The sequence below is a fragment of the Chiloscyllium plagiosum genome, chromosome 27 (assembly GCF_004010195.1).
Source record: "Chiloscyllium plagiosum isolate BGI_BamShark_2017 chromosome 27, ASM401019v2, whole genome shotgun sequence".
In the NCBI taxonomy this organism is placed as follows: Eukaryota; Metazoa; Chordata; class Chondrichthyes; order Orectolobiformes; family Hemiscylliidae; genus Chiloscyllium; species Chiloscyllium plagiosum.
In genome coordinates, this window is record NC_057736.1 from 21,182,467 (window position 1) to 21,204,670 (window position 22,204).

Below are 22,204 nucleotides of genomic sequence, written 5' to 3' on the forward strand. Positions count from 1 at the left end.
TCCCTTTCATTTCCCTTAATATCTGCTTTTCTCTTTTTCCAATAGGAAAACAGCTCTCGTTAGAGCAGAAAGAATCAAGATGGATGTTGGGCTCCTCTTGTCTTAGATGGAGAGCATTCGGGTGGCTGACTGACCAAGTCTAAACCTCTGGACTGATGTCAGAGGTTGCTCTTGAATTACTGAGCCAGATCCACTGAATGACAGCTAACACCGCAACTGATTGGGGCCTGATGACAACCATGACAAGCTTCTTGAATTTGTGCCTGTGCTAAACAGAAATCATGTGATCATGGTATCTCCTGTTGAGAAAGAAAAGTGCAAAAAGGCAAGGCATTTTGTGAGAATCCAAGTAGGCCCAGAGTGAGTGAGCACTATGTCAGTAAACAAACAGGTTGGAGACCCAGGTAGATCCACTGTTTGAGCAGGATGCATGTCCCTGAGTACATAGCGTCCTTAGAGTCACATAGAGAATCATGCAGTGTGGAAACAGACCCTCTGCTCACCATGTCTATGTAGACCCACAACACCAAACTTCACAAATCCCATTTACCTGTACTTGGTCCATAGTCCTCTATGGCCTGGCATTTTAAATGCTCATCCCCGATGCTCCTTAAATGTTGATGGAACCTGCCCTCCCCCCTCTCTCTCAGGCAGCATGTTCCATATTTCTACCACCCACTGAGAGAAATTTATTTTTCTCAGATTTCCTCTAGGCCACTTGCTCCTCATGTTAAACTTACACCCTCTGGTTTTAGACACATCCCACGGGGAACAAATTCTCACGATCTACTCTGTCTATGCCTGTCATCATGTTTTTATATCTCTATCAGATTCCCCCTCAGCGTCCTGTGCTCCAATGAAAACAGCTCAGCCCATTCAGCCCCTCCTCCTAACTGACACTTTTCATTCCAGGAAACATGCTGATGAATCTCCTCTGCACCCTTTCCAGTGCAATCATACCGCTTTGATCATGTGGTGACCAGAACTGCACACAGTATTCCATCTGAAGCCTAACAAATGTTGTATAAAACTGTAACAGGACTTCCTTGCTCCTATTTACTATGCCCTGGCTAACTAAGATAAGCATCTTGTATACTGCCTTCACCATCCTATCTATCTGAGCTAACAACCTCTAAGTTGTTTTTAATGTTTCGTTGTGTGGCTTTGTTGTGGGCCAGTGACTGCCCCATGGACTTCAACTCCCCCTCCCATTCCACCAAGGACATGCAGGTCCTGGGTCTCCTCCATCGCCACACGATGCCTGGAGGAAAACTGCCTCATCTTCCGCCTTGGGACCCTCCATCCACACGGGATCAATGTGGATTTCACCAGTTTCCTCATTTCCCCTCCCCCACCTTATCCCAGTTCCAACCCTGTACACCAAGGTCCCTTTGTTCCTCAGTACTTCCTAGGGAAATTGCTGCAGCATTACAGTGATAGTTTCCAATGCAGCCTGAGGTACAGTATTGAAGTGTGCTATCAGTAGATTGGAGATGTATCATTATGATTCTTAGAGGCTGTCATATGTTGGATACTAATGTCTGTGAATGTGAGTCACATGTGGCAGGCATACACAGTGTGCCATGAGGTACTGTTTGGTACCTGATATTCAACATTGAGGTCTTTTCAAGCAAGTGGGAGTGGAAGTCACCAGGTGTCTGCTCTGAATCCAGAATGGGAATTCCTGACAGCTGACTTGTTTAGCTATTTGGTAAGATAGGAATCCTAATATTAATGAGATGAATTGTGGTGATAATAAGATATTTAACAAGCAACAATCCCCTTTAATTGGTAACTTCCTGCTGTTTAATGAGAAACTCTCTTTACCACTTGATAAAAGCAAGGAAGGTACAGTAGGTTGGTCCAAACTTTGAGATAGGCTTTGCCAGACATTTCAAATAATACTACTACAGATCTCATTTTACCTGTTATGGGCAAAAACACCAGTCTCAGTCAGAATCAGGGTTCAATGACAGGGTTTATTGTACCAGGAAATACCGAAGCTCCGGGGAGAGAAAGACACCAACAGCACAGTGGTCAGCTGCAAGTCTTCTCTCAACTCGAAGCACATGTCAAGAAACTTTTTTATATCTTGTGATGCAATAGGTCAGTGATGACATTATTGTCTTTGTAACATGGTTTGTTTATGGCAATCATTGCAAAATCGTTGATAGTTTTGATACAGTCTTTGTCAGTTCCAGTGCAGTCTTTGTTAATTTCCGCATGGTCATTGTCAGCTTCAGTGTAGACATTGTCAGTTTCAATGGAAATCCATTGCTGTAGTAATGGGTGCTAATCGCTCTTCCTGAGAAGGATGACTACTGCAGCCCTGGCTATTAGCATTTTGTATTGAGTCTGTATCAAGCTGTTAGCATTTCTATAAGAGATGTTGCCTGGACCAGACACTTTGGCAGGCAGTGTTTGTTACTCATGTGTATTCTGTCCTCTACCTGCCTTAAACTAATCAACTGGTTTGTGAGTGCATTGTGCTGGCATTCTGGAGGCCCCAGGCAGTGTCTGTATCTGCTCTGCTGCTTCTCTCCATATTGTGATTCGGCGACCATCTTGTGTGTCAAATTGGGCAACTGATGGTTCAGTGGCCATCTTGTGTATCCGTGTGCCTAGTGTCACCCTGACCAATGCCATCTCCTTCTTCATAACTAATGTTCTTCAGACCTCTATAAAATTCTGTCCGACATGATTAAACTTCAAATGTATCTCATTGATTGTAAAATGCTTTGGAACAGCCTAAAGTCAGAAAAGCCGTTATATAAATACAAGCTTTTTGTTTGTGGCTGTCAGATAATTCCGAAATGGATTGAATTAGCAAGTTGAGGTCAGGAACCCATTGTCTAAGTCATTTGTAGGTCCTGACCCCATGTAGCATCAGCATCAATGAAATGAAGTGATTTTTGTTAATAGGAAAAGTCTAGATCAGTGAAGCTAGAGACTGTAGGAGGGCACTGGAGGCATGAATGACCTCATGGAGTGCAATTCCAAAAGGTATATGGCAGCAATTAGTGCACTGAGAGGTGGAGCAGGCTTGAGGGCAGAGAGCTAGCATTCTCACAGTCCATAAAAGAGCCCAAATGATCACAACCTAAGTTTGGACCTACTCTACTTGTGGGGACAGCATAGTGCTAATGCATGAGCATCTGTTTTTAGACTTTCTTGTCGACAATCTTTCCTTCAGAAACCACAAGGTGTTCCCAACAGTACAAAGATGGTTTCCCTTTTTTTTTATCAATCTGTATGGACTTGCAATGGTACAACTTTGTGGGCATCTCATTTGAACCCAGACCTTCTGATCTAGAGATAGGGACATTACCACTATGCTTCTCTTTATTTTCTCTTAATAACATTACAAATTTGACTCTGTTCCTCTCAATCCTAACAACTGTTCTTCAATGGACTTCACAGCAAGTGAATAGGAGGTACATTGGTCACTGACTCTCTCCTATCCCCAGCTTCCCTCTAAAAATCCCAACAGGACTCCAAAGTCTCAGCTGACTTCCAATTTTCAATGCACACTTGACCTTAACCTGATGGGTGATTTGAACTTTGTTTTCAATAACTTATGTCATAGAAAATACTTACGGTTTTAAAAAGGATAAGTTTTATTACTTGCATGAACTGATCAGTCTATTTATATAGGGACTTAAAAAAAGGGATATTAAATATCTGTCCCACTTACTGGTTGTAATGATGGTGGAAAAACAATTTTGCAGAATTTGACTCCTCAATGCCAATGGTTTTGAGTATTTTATTTATTTAGACAGTGAAGTCAAGCTGTAGTGAGCGTCTCCTCCAGTCACTGAATGGATCTGACCTATGCAATATTTAGCTTCTTCTCAAGTGGCTTGAAATTATTTATGAAAACCTTCAAATTCAAATAATCCTTTTTTTTTTGCATATGCCCCTCCAAAAAATTGGAAAAACTGTTGGAAATAAAATGATTCTCAAGGAGAGTGGATGTAATGAAGTAAAATGGAGATAGTTTTTTTTCTTTATGTGTAAAGTTTAAAGCAATGCCTTTATATTATATTGTACTCATCATCAATTCGATAACTAGCAAATATGACTTCAATATTGCATGGATGCATTTCCTTCAATTTGAATTTTAGCACAAATGTTGGGTATTTGATTTTCTCAGATGGAGACTTTAGGCTATTTTATTCATTTGGAAATGTATTTCTCGTGCAATTTAAAAAAAAATACAGCTCAAACAGCAGTGCAAAGCAATGAAATCTTCTCATGAGTTTGCATCCTTTTTGCAAGCACTCCTCAGTCAAATATATTACATTCAGATAGAAAGTAAGTCTTCCTTTGCTCTGCCCAAACAATATTCATTTGTACCTCCTTCACGAGCGAATACCTCTGCACCAGAACAATTAGTTAATTACTTTCTGAGTTAAGGGTTTCAGTTTGCACTATTCTGTGGTTGGTTGTGTGATGTTGACCTGCACTTGCTGGAAAGAATTTTTTTTAAATTCAAATAAATAAATGCAGGAAAATCTTATCCAATTGCTTCATTTACAGTAAAGTGAAATTGGAAATCCAGTAAAGATTCCGTCATGATCAGTTAGTGGCAGACCCACTGTTCTTACATGGTTTCCAAAGTCTGCAGAGACTGAAAGGTCAGATATCTTAACACTCCCTGCAACTTGTGGTTTCACTCCATCCCGCTACATCTCTTATCAAGCGACTGCCAAACCTTTTACATCTACTTCAGCAATTAGAATAAATACCTGGGGAATTCCTATAACACTACTGGCTGCAGTCATTTTATTTTTAGTCTGGATGAAAAAGAACAACCTTTTTTAAAAAAAATGTATAATTCACTACTGAAAGATTCTTATATGAAAAATGTGAATGTTTAGTTCCCTCTGCTCTGTGGATATCAATGATACATTTACAGGGGATTCTGTTTTTTCCATTTTAACGCTGTTCGTGGTCCCCCTAATGACTACAGAGGTATAACAGGAATATATATGAATATATTAGCTAATGTGTCTAAAAATAGCATAAAGTGGAAACTCCAGTGGTTAATTCAATTACTTCCTTCAGTTATATTAAATGAATGAGAAAGCTGTTTATACCTCAGGTAGATACAGTGAACAAAGGAGAATATTGAAAGTCGAAGGACAGAAATAGAAGCCTAAGTATGATCAATGTAGGAGAAGGCTATCTTGCGAGTGTAGAGTGGCAACATTAATACCCCACATGTGTCCGAAGTTATGCAGAGGAACTAGAATTAGGTGGATGTTTATCTCTGTTGACTGCACTTTCAAACATTTAGATCAGACAATGTTGCTGGGCTCTGATCTTTTATAGCTGAAAATGTGTTGCTGGAAAAGCGCAGCAGGTCAGGCAACATCCAAAGAGCAGGAGAATCGATGTTTCGGGCATGAGCCCTTCTAGGGCTCATACCCGAAACATCGATTCTCCTGCTCCTTGGATGCTGCCTGACCTGCTGCGCTTTTCCAGCAACACATTTTTCAGCTCTGATCTCCAGAATCTGCAGTCCTCACTTTCTCCTCTCTGATCTTTTATAAGCTGAAGCCTGAAGGGGAGAGTGGAGCCTGTTTCTCCACCAGAGCAAAACTTTGGCCAGAAGAGAACAGGCCGGTAAGTTGTTTTTTAATGTTTCGTTGTGTGATTTTGTTGTGGGCCAGTGGCTGCCATATGCACTTCAACTCCCCCTCCCACTCCGCCAAGGACCTACAGGTCCTGGACCTCCTCCATTACCACTCCCTAACCACCCGACACCTGGAGGAAGAATGCCTCCTCTGCTGCCTTGGCACACTCCAACCACACGGAATCAATGTGGATTTTACTAGGTTCCTCATTTCCCCTCCCCCCATCTTAACAAGGTTGCAACCCTCCAACTCAGCATCACCATCATGGCCTGTCCTACCTGTCCATCTTCCTTCCCACCTATTCACTCCACCCTCCTTTCCAACCTAACACTATTACCCACCACACTCTTTGACTCTGATCTCCAGCATCTGCTGTCCTCACTTTCTCCTATTGGGAGTGGAAGCCCAGGTTCATAGCTCCTCGAAGGTGGAGTCGCAGGTAGATAGGATAGTGAAGAAGGCATTTGGTATGCTTTCCTTGATTGGTCAGAGCATTGAATACAGGAGTTGGGAGATCATGTTGCGGCTGTACAGGATATTAATTCGGCTACTTCTGAAATATTGTGTGCAGTTCCTGTCTCCTTCCTATCGGAAGGATGTTATGAAACTTGAAAGGGTTTAGAAAAGATATACAAGGATATTGCCAGGGCTGGAGGGTTGGAGCTATAGGGAGAGGCTGAACAGGCTGGGGCTGTTCTCTTTGAAGCATCGGAGGCTGAGGGGTGACCTTATAGAAAGTTATAAAATCATGAGAGGTATGGACAAGATAAATAGACAAGGGAAAGATATAAAAGAGACCTAAGGGGCAACCTTTTAACACAGAGGGTAAAGCGTGGATGGAATGAGCTGCAGAGGAAGTGGTAGAGGCTGGTACAATTACAGCATTTAAAAGGCATCTGGGTGTGTATATGAATAGGACGGGTTTAAAGGGATATGGACCAAGTGCTGGCAAATGGGACTAGATTAGGTTAGGGTACCAGGTCGGCATGGACAAGTTGGATTGAAGGATCTGTTTTCATGCTTTCATCTCTGTGACTATGACTCTAAATCCTTCCCCTACGTCCACTGTCCAGGATTCCTTCCTCGCATACTCAGGGAGCCTGCGGTGGAGCATTTCTTTTGGGTCCCTGTTGATAACGTTTGGGCAGTTGATTCTAATGGCTGGGGAGCTGCTTCCCAACAACCCACCAAGCCTTTGAATTTTAAGGAATCTCTAAGCAATTCACTACTTGAAGGAACAAGATCCACAGTTTCAATTATTCACTTTTTTGGTCCAATGTGGTGAGTTAGCATTACATTAGTGGTTCCAAACCATAAAAACTGCTACCAATTATCAGTGGTACAAACTTAGAGTCAAAAAAATTGTAGATGCTGGAATCCCAGGGAGACAAGCAGGAGGCTGGAAAAACATAGCAAGCCAGACAACATCAGGAGGTGGAGAAGTCAATGTTTCGATTGTAACCCTTCTTCAGGACTGTGGGTGGGTGTAAGGGGAGCTGCAGATGAAGGTGGGGGAGGGCTTTAGATGGCGAGGGGGCAGAATGGTGAGGTAGGGATAGGTGAACACAGGTAGAGGTGAACACAGAACCTGGTTGGTCAATAGGAGGAATGAATCCGGCTGGTAGCTGGAAGGAAGGGATTGTGAGGGGAATGGAAGGGAGGAGGAAGGGCTGGGAAGGGAGTCTGGAGATGGGAAGGGAGGTTATTTGAAATTGGAGAACTCAATGTTGAGTCCACTGAGCTGGAGGCTGCCCAGGCAGAAGATGAGGTGTTGTTCCTCCAATTTGCGGTCTGATTCATTGTGGCAATGGAGGAGGCCGAGGATGGTCATGTCGGAAAGGGAGTGAGAAGGGGGAATTAAAATGGCCAGTGACTGGGTAGTCAGGTTGGCCCCTGCAGACCCGACTGAGATTCTCAGTGAAACATGCCTTGAGTTTACATTTGGTCTCCCCAGTTTGAGAAGCCCAGTTGCAATAAACTACGCTGGAGCCCTAGATGGAGGTGGGTGGTGGGGTGTAGATTTTGCATTTTTTATGGTTGCAGGGGAAGGTACGGGGGGGGTTTTCAATTATCAGTCTCACCTTCCTGTGGTGAATTTAACAAACAATTGGTATGAAAATTTAACAAGATTGCAACAGTAACATGTATTGGGACATAATTTTTAACCGTTTCACCACATATGGTTGCAGGGGAAGGTACGGGGGGGGGTTTTCAATTATCAGTCTCACCTTCCTGTGGTGAATTTAACAAACAATTGGTATGAAAATTTAACAAGATTGCAACAGTAACTGGGAAGCTAAGAATAAGATAGCTTACGTGCACAACAAAGAGCAACATGGTCTAAAAATTCACCAGCACGATCCGGTGGTTTTCAATTCTCTATCTCTACATTGCCTGAATATGGATAATTTGCAAACTTTGATGACCCAAAGTGGAATATAATGGAATTGACATTGCTCTAGCCCACAGATTGGATAATTGAATAGTGTTGTTCCTTCTGAGGGGTTGGTCCAAAAAAATTCAAAGCCTGTCAGATACTGTGGGATCCGTGAACTCAGATGTGAGGTAGGTTAAGGCTTACAGACAGCATCATGACAAAAGCTCCGGGGAGATAGAGCCAAGGGCCGCAAAAGAACATGAAGGGATTTGCTTGGCCATGTTAGGGAGGCAAGGGAAAGATCTGTTACTTGAAATTAATCTTTGAACCATGACTAAATTTGGGGATAATTAGCATCAATTGACTCAATGAGCCTAAGTGCCAACCCAACCATGAGTTGACAAGTAACTTCCCTTAGTTTCCAACTTAACTGCATGAGGTTATCTTGTTGCCATAAGATGAAGTCAGTCTCTTCCATCACAATGGACAATATCTAACCTACCATTACTTTACCCCCACAAAGATCCAGCTGATTAATTTTGTAGTAGTCAATTTGCCTGTTACACAATCAACTGTGTTCTTCACAGTTACAGTGCTTCTGGTTGAGCTGAGTTAAGGAACTTGGGTATTAAATATTTTTGGAAAAATGTCTAGACAATGAAACTGTTTCCAGTAAGTCTGGCAAAAATGAATCAGTACAGTTTCTGTTCAAAGCTAATATTAGACAGACAGTGGGAAAGAAAAGGAAAAGCTTTTTTCCTTGTATTATAACTTGAAAATGTTGATGCAAAATACCAGCATGACAACGAAGTCGCAGCTGATTATGAATGAGTGGCAACACATAGAAAGAAAAGTTAGGATTCCATTCACAAGGGTAAATTCAGCAACAGGGACTTGCACTCGAAGGGTGATAGTCAAAAAGTGTGTCACTGGAAAAGCACAGCCGGTCAGGCAACATCCGAGGAGCAGGAGAGTTAACGTTTCAAACATAAGCCCTTCAGGATAGGGTGAACATGCTGTCTTTTCTTAATGATCACTTCTTTCCTTTCTTTATGGATTGCTGAGAGAACTTGGAATGTCATAATTCTTGTGAATAGCATTGATGCATTTACTGGAAAACATGATCAATATGCGAGGGAATATGGACCAGAGGATTATGTTAATGAGCGTTAGATGAGGTATATTGCAGGAAGCCAATGTGAAGCATAAAAAGTTGCGTGAAACAACCTGTTCCTATGCTGTAAATTCTATGAATGGAAGATTGTGAATTAATCCTCTTGTACTTCTGAGTTCACAATTCATCGAAAGCATTAGGGATGTTCATAAATGTTCAATGCTCTTGGGCTTCAGTGAGAAAAGTACTGTGAAGGACTTATATTACCATTCAACCACAGTATCGTCCATAAATGTTAACATTTGGTAAGAACTGAATCAGGCTTATCTGTGAGGACCCTAATGGTCAAAAGTATTTCTAGGTATCATATAGATAGCATACTAGGTTGCTGTCACCATCTGTGGAACTGAACCTAAGGATGCATCTTTTGAGCATGTAACAAGCAGGATGGATAATAAGGAATATGTATACTTGGTCTACTTGGATTTCTAATAGGCATTCAAGAATGTGCCACATTATAGGGTACTGCACAAAGTGAAAGTTCATGGTGTTGGGCTAACATATTAGACTGGTAGAGAATTTGTTAACCAATTGGAAACTATTGGGATAAATGAGTCATTTTCAGTTGGGCCAATTTTAAGGAGTGGAGTAATGAGGATGGAGTTCTGAACTCTCAGCTATTTGTGATCTATGGCTTGGATGAAGGCTGTAGTTAATACATGGACTGTTAATCTTTAATTCCTTCAACAGGTTAAATACCTAGAATTTCTTTTTCAAAGAAAAGATTTTAAGTTAGGAATCTTTTTTCAAAAAAATGGGCTGAAGAATTCACCTGACCTACAGGAGAGACCAAGTTTCTAAAACCGCTGATGAGGATTAACAAAAGACAAGCAGTTCCCCTGCAGAACTTCACATTGTTATTGTTTGAACCACCTAGAGAGAAAAAAATAAGGACAGGAAGCAACACCATCTTGATGGCAGAAAGTGTCAGAGATCAAAAAAACTAACAAACCTTATCATGAAAACTCCAGGTCAAAGAATAAGCAAACATGTGTTTGAGATCTGTCCCAGCTCAGGAAGAGAGGAAGTAAGCCTCCTTTCATTAAAAAAATTTAGCTTAGAGTTCAAAAATAATGACATTTCTGGAAACAAGGATTACCAAATGACAATGACTGGGGCTAAATTCATCTACATTCTCCAGTAGACTTGATTCATAAGTTCAGCAGAAATCTGTTGGAGTTTTGCAATTCAGGCATGTTGAGGTGTTCAGCTGGGAGACTCTGTTTAAGAGTCCAGGACAGAACCAAAGATCTGTCTGCACTGACTGCTCCCACTTCCTTGCTTTCAAAGAACCCCAGCTGGAGTAAGGTTGGGAGGGTTGCAGTTGGAGAGCAGTACACCCAGAGAGTGGAAATACAATGGCCTTCGGAAGAGTTCACGTGGGCCATTCCTAAAGTGGGGCTGAGACAAAATGATGGCAGAGGTCTCTGGTGCTCTATGGATGAAAATAAACTATTTTGGCCTAGTTTGCTATGCTTTTTTCTGTGCTTCAAAATTATATTAAAAAGATTGAAATTCTGACAACAGTCGGTGACAACGTTGAAGGAATCTCATTCAAGGAGAAAGTGAGGACTGCAGATGCTGGAGATCAGAGCTGAAAATGTGTTGCTGGAAAATTTTCAGCTCGAATCTCATTCAAACCAAATTCTGCGAAACAAGATGAGAATTTAGAAGAACTTGGCATTTGAGAAAGCCATTCGCCTCATCAAACTCATTCCTTCCATAGTTGCACTTCTCTGTAGATTCTGTTTGCTCATTGACATATCTGTTTTGGTTTTTTAGCCCATTGTGAGTCAGTCAGATATATCAATAGCTCTGTACTCCTTAGGTCCTTCTTGACAGGTATTGTTCAAATTACAGCTTAAGAGTATCAACTTGACTCAACTAATTTAACTTGTTGGCAGAATCACTTACTCATACTTAGACAGTGAAAAATACTTTTTTTAATGTCTATTTTTGTTCAAAACTTATGAAGGTTGCCATAATAACCTTAGTAGTGTTGCTTCTCCAACTATTGAGAAATGCCAACTGTCCCAGTTTCTGGATGGACTTATATCCAGGTGGCCAGTTCTGCTTGCATTATTTCTACACTGCTTCCATACTATAGGGATTCTATGATTCTATTTTTTAAATCAGAACCAAATGATGCAGTAAGGATTCCCAGACACAATGAGCATCTCAGCTCTCTGGCATTGTCCACCGATAGTCCACCGATGTAGAAGCTGGAAGTAATTGTATGATCTCAGCTCATGTCATAATTGGACAAGTCAAATCCCAGACCGAAATGTGGTTTCATGCATCATTTTTCTTTATTTAACCAAACCTAAGCATGAAGTGTTTCGGTTTTGATTTTAACAGTAAAACAGGAGCTTATTATGCAAACAAAAAGATAAAATAGAAAAAAAAATCAGTTTATTACACATAACACAATTTGAAAACTTTTTGAGCATGAAGTAAAACTGCATATTCCATTTATATCAAAAGCAACTCTTTACAGCAGTCAAACACTAGAGAGAATTCACTTCCCTCTCTCATCTGTAAGATTTGACCTAACTATTGCTTCCACTTCCCACTCTTGAGAGTTTGATGGGCTCTTCCTTGAACACTTTCACAACTGAGGTTAGACTTTCCCAACGTTGAACAACCCCATTAGAGTTTTAATCAGATATTCTTGTCTCGGACTTTCAAACTAAAACCCTTACATTGAGATAATTTATTTCCTAACTCTTGTGCACTCTGTCCTTTCTCTAGAAGAACTGCTTCATTTATCTAACTTTAACCAGAACATCTGTAAAGGGAAAACAAAAAGCTTTCCAAAGATGTTGACCTTGTGCAAAAAAACCTCTTTCTGTAATCCTTCCAACTGAAAACATTCTAATGCTCTTCAATGTTTAGTCTGTGCACTTCTACAATTCTCCCATTGGAAACAATTGCCCATTAACAACATGACATCAGTAATGTGGATAAGTTAACCATTCAATCTCCTCATTGACTGACTGCTTGAGAATTTGTTAGGTAATAGGAACCTATTGGGATAAATTTCATTTTCAGTTGGGCAATGTCTCATGAGTGGAATACCATTATTTATGATCTATGGCTTGCATGGAGGGGCCAACAGCATTATATTTATTTGCACAGATCAGAATTGACATGCTACTAGTTAAAAATCCAGACTCTCAAATGATATTAAAATATAAAGAAATCATATATTCCAGTGAAAATTAAAGGGATCCTCAATTGTCATGAGGGAAAGCTGGATGGAAGCCAAATATCATTTTCATTGCAGTAGCTCATGTATATTGAGTCTTTAAGGATTTAAAGTATTTGTTGCCATAGAATTTGTTAATTATGTTCCTGCTCCTCTAACCTGCTGTTAGGTTTCATTTCAATATTGAAATTCCCTTTAAACCTCAGTTAAACCCAGCCCTTTATACCTAGCATTTCAGATTGGCAAAACTGTTTTGTTGAGGAGCAGGCATTGCACTGTCAGATTAGCAACCACATTATATTGAGGCAGGACCACAATTGTGAGTGCCATGTTGTCTCCTCCATGCTGCCAGGTATTTCTTGCACTGCTTGCCTGAATAGTAATCAAAATGAAATTTAACCCTGAAATCACTTCACAGACGGTATCCTGTCACCAAGACATCTTTTATTTCTACGTGGCGAGTCCTTGACACTGATCCAGCTTCCTCAGAGCTGGCTCTCAGAGTGAACAGAACCTCTGACACTCCTGTTTATATCTGTCAGCCAGGGCTCCCTGATTGGACCCAATTAGCAGCCCCAATCAGGGAACTCATTCTGTGAAGTCCACCTGGTTGGCCTCATTATAATCACTACAGGAACTTTGAATTTTATAGCTGTACTTACAAATTCTCAACACATCACTTGAGCAAGTCACCCTGCCCATTCCGACATTATGAAGACTCAAAAAGTGTCCTATTTGCTTCTTTTCATGAGTCACAAGAACATTTGTTGCCCAATTATTTCTTTGTTATTTAGACTCAATAGATTTAGAATTACCATGTCTCTATTTTATGAACTTTCTACCAATATATTGTTACCTTTTATAAAGTTGGGGAGACTAAATTTGTCAACCACACACCAAAGCTGGTCTCACAAATACAGTGACTGAGACACTGTCTTTAGAGCTTATTTTGATATATATTCTAAGTCCCTTCGAATGCCTTCCTCAGTAAAGTCATAAGTTGCTTCATATCACCTTGATATTTTGGGGTTTGTATATCTCTCAGCACTTTTCTCTTTTTTTTTAAAGTTTATGAACAACAGTATTCCCAGGACTGAGCCCTTTGCTAACTTGTGTTATAACATCCCAGGTGGACTAATTTTATAAAAAGGTTTGATATTGTAGAAAGGGTCAAAGTCATCACTACATCTGCAAGTCTCATGATCAGGCTACACATTCCATTCCACTCATTTCTAATACAAATTAATCCTTCTTAATGTTTGTCTGCATTTGGATAATCTCCGATTCTGTGATGGAATTTGTAAATTAAGGTCCAGCAAGGATTTGAACGTTTTTCCCTGAGCATGGCCATGATTTTACATCAAAGTAAAGGGGATTACAATGAATGTTCTGTTTGAGAACATGTTTGTATCACCACAGCTCCCTTGCAGGAGGTCTGATGCATTCAGCAATTGCTGGTGAACAGAAGTCATCTTTGTCTTTATGGCTGGATTCTAGCCAGTTTATGTCCTTGTCTTTTCAGCAAAACTGAGATATGAAGCTTGACATCTGATCAGTTCTTTCCTGGGTTGTCTCCACCATCTCTATTTGCTCCTGCTCATTATGTTCCTTGACACTCCCAGTCGTCATCTTTCCGACTCATTGTCTATGCCACACATTTGCTGATTGCTGTGTGGTGCTTTGTTGGGTAAAGGCAAATGATGTGGAATCTCTTGAGGATGTTTCACTCTCTCTAGAGCATCTGGGTCATCAGACTTAGAAAAAAAGTGAGAGTGTCAAAGGGTAGTATGTAGTCACAGTGGAATTCGTAAACTAAGAGTACATTGCAACACATTGCCAAGTTGATAACCTTGAAAAATGGCAATGAGAAAGTTAAAGGGAACAGGATTCAGTGATGTCCAAGCAATTGCCTTGTATCTCCCTTCTTGCCTTTCCAATTGCTGCATGCTATTTTTGTATCGATTAAGTTAATTGTTGCCCCGTCCCAAGTAGCAGTCTTTGTTGGATGGAAGATTTACTTCCTTTGCTGTTTACCTCCCTCTTCATCTTTCAGCTCTTTGTCCAAGAGAAGTGAAAGAGGTCAGTATGTGCCCTGGACATTGACTTTGAGCATGGTGGCACCAGGTAATCAAAGGTTTGACTAATAACACGAGGAAGCAACCGTTGAGGTCAAGGGAGAATTAGTTATGCAATAACAGATATTGACTGTGTGACAGCAAAGCTGTACAAAGAAGTACTTTTTGGGAAGGCAGGATTGATGCTGACACAAGAATAAAATCCTTGGCGGATAGTGAAATAGGTACGAGAAGCTCAAAGGAGACTCACCACTTCTGTTCAGGTCTTTACATTTTCTGTACTTTAGTTACGAGGGACAATGTGGATGTTTTGTGCAACCTCTTTCTATGTCTGTTTACCAGTTTACCTTGATACCTCTGATTATCTGTAAATAACCTAATCATTTCCTCATGGTGGCATTTTTTAAGCATCTCCATTTCTCTCTGGGAAAACTTATAACACCTGATGTACCACTGTTCTTGCTTGCTGCTCTCAAAGTCCTCCTCCCCTGCCCTGGCTCCTTGAACTGCTGCTGACTGCCTTGAGAAATGTCACGTGGATCATCCCTTCCACTCAGCCAGACATTCCAGGTTCAAATCCCATTCAGAGAGCTGAGCTGGGAATTTGTGTTGCAGACGTTTCGGCCCCTGTCTAGGTGACATCCTCAGTGCTTGGAAACCTCCTGTGAAGCGCTTCTGTGATGTTTCCTCCAGCATTGCAACACAAATTCCCAGCTCGGCGAACAGAACCACAACAACGAGCACCTGAGCTACAAATCTTCTCACAAACTTTGAATCCCATTCAGAGACTTGCTGGCCATAGATAGTGTGTTCATAATATAATCAAATATGTTGTGTATCAAGTTGTAGAGCATTCCAACATGTACCAATGGCAGGCAACAAGAGTGGAAGCATTTCCTGGTCAGCAATTTGATGCAAATAAATTGGAGCTTGTAAACTTGCTATCCATAACTCCAAGCCACAACGTGCATGTAAAAGGGTTTGTTGTCATAGTTTACGAGACAGTTTTTCTGTGGCTTTGTCATGTCTTCATAGGTAGTCCTGCAATGAAATAATCACTAGCGGTACCACAAAAATAGGTTGATAACGAATTAGCACGATGATTCTTTTCATAAATATAGCAGCTGCTAGAAATACTGAAAGACTTTGGGGAGGTCCGTGGGGATGGGAAAGGAATGAATGCTGCAAATTGATGGTTGCTAATCAAGCATATTCTTGTTCAAATAAGAACTGAAAAAATGCTGTAAATCAGAAACAAAAACAGAAATTGCTGGAAAAGTTCAGCAGGTCTGGCAGCATCTCTGGAGAGAAATCAGTTAACATTCGGGGTCCAGTGACCCTTCCTCTTTTCCACTTGGAAAGAAATTTGGGCACTATGTAAACCAGGCTGCTATTTTGCCAACAGCTCATTCTCTGCTTGTGCTATACCAATATCATCTGCCTGGTATTCAAAAATGATTTTTTTTTCCCTTTGGCAATATAATTTGATCTGTATGCTGTTACACCCCTTTATTTTGTTTGCTACTTTTCTTTGGCAATTGAAAGTATTGACTCCTTTCTGGGACACTTCCCTATGCCAGTCCTTACCAGTCCTCCTTCAGTATGTTCCCCGAAGGGCTGTCTCTCAGGGGAATGTTGACAATGCTTGTCAGCTGGCTGGTCCATTGCTGTTCTCACAACAGTTACATCTGATCCTGATCTCATCTAACATCTCACCTGCACTCTTTAAATACAGCCTGCTGGACATTTTCTTCAATTGGCAGACACACAGTACTACTTCAAATTTCTACTGGCTGAGATCAGTTAGCTCAGCATAATCAGAAGACTGATGTAGGAACCTCTTCTTATGCAAGGCTTAATTATTTACTGTTGGGAAAGATTTCTCATGATTTTTATCCAGCAGTGTTGGAGATTGTAGTGTAGGGATAATATTATTGAGCTATTATTGAACCTGGGTTACTGTTCCTGATCCAATCCTAACATGGTAGCTTGGGGAGTTAATTCAATTAATTAATAAATCTGGAATATATATTAAGAATCAAGTAAATACTTGATTATTGTTGAAATCCCATCTGGTTTAATATGGGCCTTCAAGAGTGGGAATTTTGCTGTCCAAACTAGCCTACAGGTGACTCCAGACTGTCAGTAATGTGGTTGTTTTTTCATTGCTTATGAAATGGCTCAGTAAACTATTTAGTTGTAGGTTGACCACTGCAAAATAAAGCAGTGTGAGTCTACCTACTCAAAATCAACTACTAGTTCAAGACATTGACTCATTGTCAAGACTTCAAGAACAACTGAGGAGAGTGACAAATTCTACTGGTGCCTGCAATACCTGATCCCAAAATTGGATATGTTTCATCATTCACAGAACAATACTATATGAGTATATATGCCGGTCTAATGCTTTGTTCTTTTCCTTTCTCATCCTTTCCAATAATTGCTGACTCAGTTAGTGTATGGTTCCATTGCATTGACAAGATATGGCAAAAAAAAACGCTCATGGAGAGAAACCCTCAAAAAACCTGATGCAACTTGCACTTACCCAGAAAAAAACATTGATTCAACATTCCACTTTAACTTGTCTTAAAAGTGAATTTGTTGCTGCAAGTTCATACTGGTATTTAAAAGGGTCTATGTGGATCTGGTTTCTGTATACATATTAATGTTTTAATGTCATTTTTGTGCTAAAAACTCACAAAAAGAATTTTTTTTTTTGCAGAAGATCAAAACTCTGGCTTCAAATCCACACTAGAAATAAGAAAAGCAGAGCACAAGCCAAAGATTGTGTAGCAGTTGCAAGTGTTATACACTTACAGTCCTTAATTAATGTGCTCCAATGAAGAAGCAGGAATAAAATTCATGTTTGTCAAAATCTACTGAGGAATCGTATTCCTGTTTTCCATACATTTCACATTTTGTCTGCAACCATTTTGTTTAATTTTTTTATTATTACTTATGGTTGAGTTCAAAATGATAAAAAGAAATTGCATTTGTAATCATAACTGTATGTTGAGTGTATCTCTCCTGGACCTCTAATGAGAGCTGGTATATTAGCTGGTCACTCTAAGAGGCTATGTTTAATTCTGATCCACAGGTTGGGATAGAATCAATAACTAATAGTTAATGAACTGCTTACTGGTTAAATTAAAAACAAGTTTAAAACCAAATGAATTATTTTCTTCCATCTCCTTTCAAACATTGTGCATAGTTCTTTGGACTGAGTACAAACTCATAGCATGGCATCAAATTACATGGGAGCAGAACAACCAACATTGGAGCTTGGAAATATGGCCATATGGGTGAGGTACTGGAGAACGGTTGGCACTGATGAAGGCATAGATCCCAAACATGCCTCTTTTGATATGGAAAACATTGCAGAGGGCTCGAATATTGCGAATATTGCAGCTTTTAAAATTGTATTGTGAATAGATATATCACTCTGCCTTGCAATGGAGTATTTGCCCAATCTAATCCAATACTTCACAAACTGCCACTATGACCCCTAGTGCTGTGATGAAATACGATTTGGGGCTGACACCTCTCCAGAAGCAATGTTTGTCATGAAGCTCTGACTGGGTGTGAACAGTAGTGAGACCCCTTTTTAGGTCCTTGTGTTTTTTATCGAATGGTAAACGTGGCATAATTGACCATGTTTTGAGTCCTGTCTCCTACTGCAAAGAGGCCAGTGGAAAGACATAAAATAAATATAAAAATATTATTATAAAAGATAAAAAATGCAGCCATTCAAACAGCTCTCATGCTCCTCTCTGCCTCCTTTGACCCTTCACCTTGCTTCCTCTGCCCCACTGTTCCAACCCTTCCCCATGCTCTCAACTGTTTCCCCCACAATCACACTCCCACTGCCCGGCTTTCTCGTTCTCCCGGTGTCAGCAGTTTGAAACTGCAAAGTGGGGTCACAGTGGGGAGATATTTCAGAAGCACTGATCTAATTACATAAGATCAATAAATAGTTTAACGTTTTATAGTTGTACTGTGCATTATGAAATATTGCAATCCAGTATCTTCAGCATCCCTTGACAAAACTGGTTAAAATCAAAATAGAACATCCTGTACAATATTTTGAAACAGTATGGCAAAATCAGTTTCATTTACTTATTGAGGACATTGCCTTAAGATATGTACATTAATATGGTAGCACAGCTTCTACATGTAAGATTCTGACCAGTTAATTGTAATCAGACATTTCTGCTTTTTTAAAAAAGAAAACCATACTGTATGTGCTGAATCTAACTGTTTTTTTGATAAGAGACACCTTTGATGATTTTCATGGAGGACTTTTCTCTGAATTCTCTCACTGCACCTTAATTAACTCATTTCATGAAATACCTCCCCCACTCCTCTAGTACCTGTCTAGCCTCAGTATGACTCACCATTCAGCAGACATCCACAGAAAGACTGGTATCACTGGCACACACACCACCTTTAAAAGGCTGCTATGTGCCTGGACAAGCACTGGCAACCTGGTGCTGCCCCTCACCAGCAAAGTAATGGGACAGCAGCCACAAAGTCACACTGCTCACTGTTCATAGCTAGCATGTTGACATTCCCACATGCGTACCACCTTGTTCTATAACTCAAGTCATTGTTTACTCAACTGGCCCCAGTGTTTCTAGGCTTAGCCATGCCCCATCTAATCACTCTCTCTAAGTCACTGCTATCCTGTCCTTAATGTCCACTGAGACTCACGTCTTTGCACATAAACATACGTCACATCCTAAAGATGAGTTTTTATCTACAAGCAGCAAATATTAAATACAGGCTGCAGTCTGCCCCCACAATGGAAACGGAACACTGTCATGGTGACCAATGATTATCTTACATCCCATGATGGTCTGCTGCGCCCTGTTTCCATCGACTAGCATATGTATCAATCAGCTTATAGCGCCTGATGCAGCTCTGGAATGCATAAGGAGATCTACCTCCTCCCCAATACACTTATCTTCAACCTCAGAACACTGGTCCCTTTCCCTCAATTCCTCAGCATATCACTTCATTGCCTGTTCCAATAGTGCAGGTATAACCCTCCTGAAGAAGTCGACATTTCAGGTGTACCCTCCTGAAATGTCGACTTCTCCACCTCCTAATGCTGCCTGGCTTGCCGTGTTCTTCCAGCCTCCTGCCTGTCCACTTTGGATTCCAGCATCTGCAGTTCTTTTGTCTCTTAGAGTAGTAGAGTCATACAGCCAGTCAGTGTCGAACATAATCCCAAACTAAACTAGTCCAACATGCCTGCTCCTGGCCCAAATCCCTCCAAACCTTTCCTATTCATGTATCCGTTCAACATTCTTTTAAATGTTAAAAAATCACACAACACCAGGTTCTAGTCCAACAGATTTATTTGGAAGTGCTAGCTTTTGGAGCACTGCTCCTTCATCAGGTAGCTGGTGACAGGGTCCTAAGACACAGAATTTACCGCAAAAGATTATAGTGTCATGCAACTGAAACGATACATTGAACAAATTTTAAAAGTTGTAATTGTACCCTCCTCCATCATTTCCTCAGGAAGTTCATTTCACATTCGAACCACACACTGTATATTAAAATTTGCCCACTGTGTTGGCAATGTAAGGAGCAAGACAAGTTCTTAGCTCTGACAACAGTCAGTAATAGCATACTTTAATAAGGCTTGGAAGCACTCCTCCATGGTCTTCAGTGTTCAAAAAGTGAAATTCATCCAATGTGCAGTTATATGAAGCCTTACAATTGCAAACTTGCTGTTTACCTGTGGGACCATATAAAATGATGTATAAATTTTAAGATAGTCAATAATGAGAATGCTAGAGAAACTCCTACCACATGGCAGTATCTATGGAGAGAATGTTTCAAGTCTAATATAACTTCTCTTCGGAACCTCTATGTGAAACTTAATGCTACATGGCAAGTTGAGGGAAGTAGCATCATTGCATTTTCTCTGCAGTAAAGAGAAAGGAATAGAAGGACCTCAGTACCTGGATTCAACAAAGAAATGAAAAAAGGTACTTAAACTGACCACAGCAATCAGCTGGACGTTAGTTAGGAGAAAGTGAGGACTGCAGATGGTGGAGATCAGAATCAAGAGTGTGGTGCTGGAAAAGGACAGCAGGTCAGGCAGCATCCGGGGAGCAGGAGAGTCAACGTTTTGGGCATAAGCTCTTTATCAGGAATCAGAGGATGGCCCAAGGAGGCTGAGAGATAAATGGGAGGGGGTTGGGGCTGGGGGGAATGTAGCTGGGAAAGCGATAGGTAGATGAAGGTGGGAGTGAAGGTCATAGGTCAAAGAAGAAGGTAGAGCAGATAGGTGGGAAGGAAGATTGACAGGTAGGACAGTTCAAGGGAGCAGTGCCAAGTTGGAAGGTTGGATCTGGGATAAGGTGGAGGGAGGGGAAATGAAGAAACTGGTAAAATTAACATTGATCCCATGTGGTTGGAGGTCCCAAGGCAGAAGATGAGATGTTCCTCCTCCAGGCATCAGGTGGCTAGAGTCTGGTGGTGGAGGAGGCCCAGGACTTGCATGTCCTTGGTGGAGTGGGAGGGGGAGTTAAAGTGTTCAGCCATGGGACGGTGGGATTGCTCAGTGTATGTGTCTCAGAGATGTTCTCTGAAACATTTCGCAAGTTGACATGCTATCTTCCCAATGTAGAGGAGACCACATTGAGAGCAACGGCGCCTTGGACAGAAGTGAGGGGGGAGGAATGGGCGCAGGTTTTGCACTTCTTGTGGTGGCAGGGAAAGGTGTCGTGATTGGAGAGTTGGGGGAGGGGTGGTCATGGACCTAACAAGGGAGTTGCAGAGAGAATGGTCTCTCTGGAATGCAGATGGGGGTGGGGAGGGGAATACATCCCTGGTGGTGGGGTCTGTTTGTAGGTGACAGAAATGGCAGAAGATGATGCATTGGGTCCAGAGGTCGGAGAGAAGGTGAGGACCAGGACGATTCTGTCCTTGTTGGGATTAAAGGGGTGGGGCTCAAGGGCGGAGGTGTGGGAAGTGGAGGAGATGCACTAGAGGGCATTGTAAACTATGTGGGAGGAGAAATTGCAGTCTTTGAAAAAGGACGCCATCTGGGATGTTCTATGGTGAAGGTGGCCCTGCTGGGAGCAGATGCAGTGGAGGCAGAGGAATTGGGAATAAGTGATAGTGTTTTTACAGGAGGCAGGATGGGAGGAGGTGTAGTCCAGGTAGCTGTGGAAATTGACGGGTTCGAAGTAGATGTCCGTGTTGAGTCGGTCGCCAGAAATGGTGATTGAGAGGTCCAGGAAGGGGAGGGAGGTGCCAAGATGGTCCAGGTGAACTTGAGGTCAGGTTGGAAGATGTTTGTGAAGTTGATGAACTGTTCAACTTCCACATGAGAGCTCAAGGTGGCATTGAGGAAAAGATAGGGAAATGGTGCCGGAAGATGGACTTTTCCACATACCCTGGATGTCATTTAGCCCAGCATTCTGAAACCAATGTGATATAAACAAAAACAATCTGAGATAAAATTAACATTTCCAAAGGCAAGAAAGGATATTTTTCACAAATTGGAGATGAAAGAATCACCTATAAATTACCTAGCTCAAAAAACAATGAGTCTAGACATGGCAATACATGACTAAGCTGTATTTCAAGCAGAAAATAAAATGGATTACAACTGCAATTGAGGCTTGCTCTCTTTCTGTTTTTTTCTCAGTCTCTCTCAAAGGCCCTAATCCAGGAAAAAGAAAATTGGGCAAACTCTGGTCAGTGGGAGCT

The 22,204-nt window shown here is 41.1% G+C and overlaps 1 long non-coding RNA gene across 1 annotated transcript; it reads left to right on the plus strand.

The window, feature by feature from the left end:
- The first annotated feature begins 1,882 nt into the window (after nt 1–1,882).
- On the plus strand, nt 1,883–18,337 carry LOC122563429. Its single transcript, XR_006315599.1, has 3 exons — nt 1,883–2,106; nt 5,557–5,628; nt 17,196–18,337. It is a non-coding gene; the product is annotated as an uncharacterized LOC122563429 (long non-coding RNA).
- The last annotated feature ends 3,867 nt before the right edge of the window (nt 18,338–22,204 follow it).